The sequence below is a fragment of the Entelurus aequoreus genome, linkage group LG07 (assembly GCF_033978785.1).
Source record: "Entelurus aequoreus isolate RoL-2023_Sb linkage group LG07, RoL_Eaeq_v1.1, whole genome shotgun sequence".
Lineage (NCBI taxonomy): Eukaryota > Metazoa > Chordata > Actinopteri > Syngnathiformes > Syngnathidae > Entelurus > Entelurus aequoreus.
This window is the reverse complement of record NC_084737.1, coordinates 19,001,275-19,003,774: the sequence shown is the minus strand read 5'-3', so window position 1 is coordinate 19,003,774 and position 2,500 is coordinate 19,001,275. Positions and strand designations below refer to the sequence as shown.

The 2,500-nt window shown below is 37.7% G+C and overlaps 1 protein-coding gene across 1 annotated transcript in view; it reads left to right on the top strand.

Annotated features, from left to right (window-relative positions):
- Window positions 1–2,500, top strand: part of hspg2 (heparan sulfate proteoglycan 2) — a 337,691-nt gene that overhangs the window by 235 nt on the left and 334,956 nt on the right. The gene's annotated exons all lie outside the window — the stretch shown is intronic.

Genomic DNA, 2,500 nt, shown 5'->3' with positions numbered 1-2,500 from the left:
GTCAAAGCCGCGAATCGTTCGGGCCGAACAAAAAGTGGTGTTTATTTTTTAAAAAAGCGTTAAAGTGAGTCAAAGCTTTAAAGATGACAAAATAGAAGGTCTAAGTTGGTCCCCAGAAACAAGCTATTCTTAGTCTGACATGCTCTGCCTGCCAGCTTTTCTGGAACAACTTACCAAAAAAACGAATTCAAAACCAGATCAAAACATGTATTTTTTTAATTCAATGGTCTTTAATTAATTTCCTTCACTTCATGACATTGCCTGCACTTTCCACTCACTCCAGGATTTCCACCTGATCGGCCCAAAATTCCGGAATTCGTAAAAAAAGTAACATGTTTTTTTTTGTCAAAAACCGTTGAATTAATGTGTGATTTTCCTAAACGTGTTTGAAGTGTAACCTCAAAAAGCGCCAAATTGTCCGACAAATTCCGTATTGATGTTTTACTCGTTTTTTGCAGACACACAGACACTAGGTGGCGGCAAAAGCACAAAGTCGGAGCTCGTTGCCAAATTAATTCCCGATACCGACGTTTTGGTACAAAATGTTTTTCGATGCTTTTCAAAATAAAGGGGACTACAAAAAATGTCATTATTGGCTTTATTGTAACATAAAATGTTATGATACATTAAACATACGTTTCTTATTGCAATCAATTCATTCATGAAATAAGATGTAGAACATACTAGACAACTTGTCTTTTTTTAGTAAGTAAACAAACAAAGGCTCTTAATTATGCAGTAACATATTTTCATTTTATTTTGGCAACACTATTTATCTACTTGTTCAATACCTGCTTGCTTCCTGTTTTAACACTTCTGTTCAAATGTAATAATCACTTATTCTTCTCTTCTTTGATACTTTACATAAGTTGTGGCTGATACTACAAATGTGGATATGGATCTGATACCAAGTAGTTCCAGGATCACACATTGGTCATAATTAAAGTCCCCGGGACGTATGTCATGACTTTATTAACAATAACAAAATATTTTGTGATAATTCAAAATATCAAAGAAATCATTGTAGTACCGACTATACACGGCTATTTTGTATTTGGTATCGTTACAGTGGATATTTGTATAGATTAATTTGTTTACATTGAGGAGCGCTGGCTTGCTGTTAGCGTGAGCTATTGTATCATCCTACGGTGTGTAATGAAGCATGTTTAGCTATTCCTCGTCTTGCAGGGATGATACTTGTAAGAAACGTACTTTATTTGTTGCCGTGGAGACCAGGATTAGTGATTTAGAAGTAGCTAAAACACTGCCTAAGCACGCCGTGCAGCTCCAGTGTTTACAGCTTCAACTTTATCGTTATTTTTTAAGCCAAAATGGGTCCGTTTCCCCCTTTTTATCTCCGCTTTGTTTCTGCTTGTAAGTACTCCACGCGTTGCCGAACATGCGCCTCAACTCGTTTTACTAGCAATGTCACGACGGCGCGCCATAATGTACGTAAAAAAAACTAGTGGTATTTTTCAGAAGCAGTATAGTACTGTTTTTAGTTCATTAGTACTAAAAATGCGCCCGTTTTCCCTTTTTTATGTCCACTCTGTTTCTGTTTATAAGTTCTCCATGTGTTGCCTTACATGCGCCTCAACTCGTTTTACTAGCAATGTCACGACTGCGCGCCATAATGTTCGGGAAAAAAAGTAGCGGTATTTTTCAGAAGCAGTATAGTACCGTTTCTAATTCATTAGTACTAAAAATGCGTCCGTTTTCCGTTTTTAATGTCCACTCTGTTTCTGCTTGTAAGTACTCCGCGCGTTGCCTTACATGCGCCTCAACTTGTTTTTCTAGCAATATCACAACAGCGCGCCATAATGTCAAGGAAAAAAAGTAGCGCTATTTTTCAAAAGCAGTATATTACCATTTTTAATTCATTAGTACTCAAAATGCGTCCGTTTTTTATGTCCACTCTGTTTCTGCTTGTAAGTTCTCCACGCGTTGCCTAACACGCGTCTCAACTCGTTTTACTAGCAATGTCACGGCGCGCCATAATGTTCGGGAAAAAAAGTAGCGGTATTTTTCAGAAGCAATAAAGTACCATTTTTAATTCATCTGTACTAAAAATGTGTCCGTTTTCCGTTTTTTATGTCTACTCTGTTTCTGCTTGTAAGTACTCCGCCTGTTGCCTAATATGCGCCTCAACTCGTTTTACTAGCAATGTCACGACGGCGCGCCATAATGTCCGGGGAAAAAAAGTAGCGGTATTTTTCAGAAGCAGTATAGTACCGTTTTTAATTCATTAGTACTAAAAATGCGTCCGTTTTCCGTTTTTTATGTCTACTCTGTTTCTGCTTGTAAGTTCTCCACGCGTTGCCTAACACACGTCTCAACTCGTTTTACTAGCAATGTCACGACGGCGCGCCATAATGTTCGGAAAAAAAAGTAGCGGTATTTTTCAGAAGCAGTAAAGTACCGTTTTTAATTAATGAGTACTAAAAATGCGTACGTTTTCCGTTTTTTATGTCCACTCTGTTTCTGCTTGTAAGTACTCCGC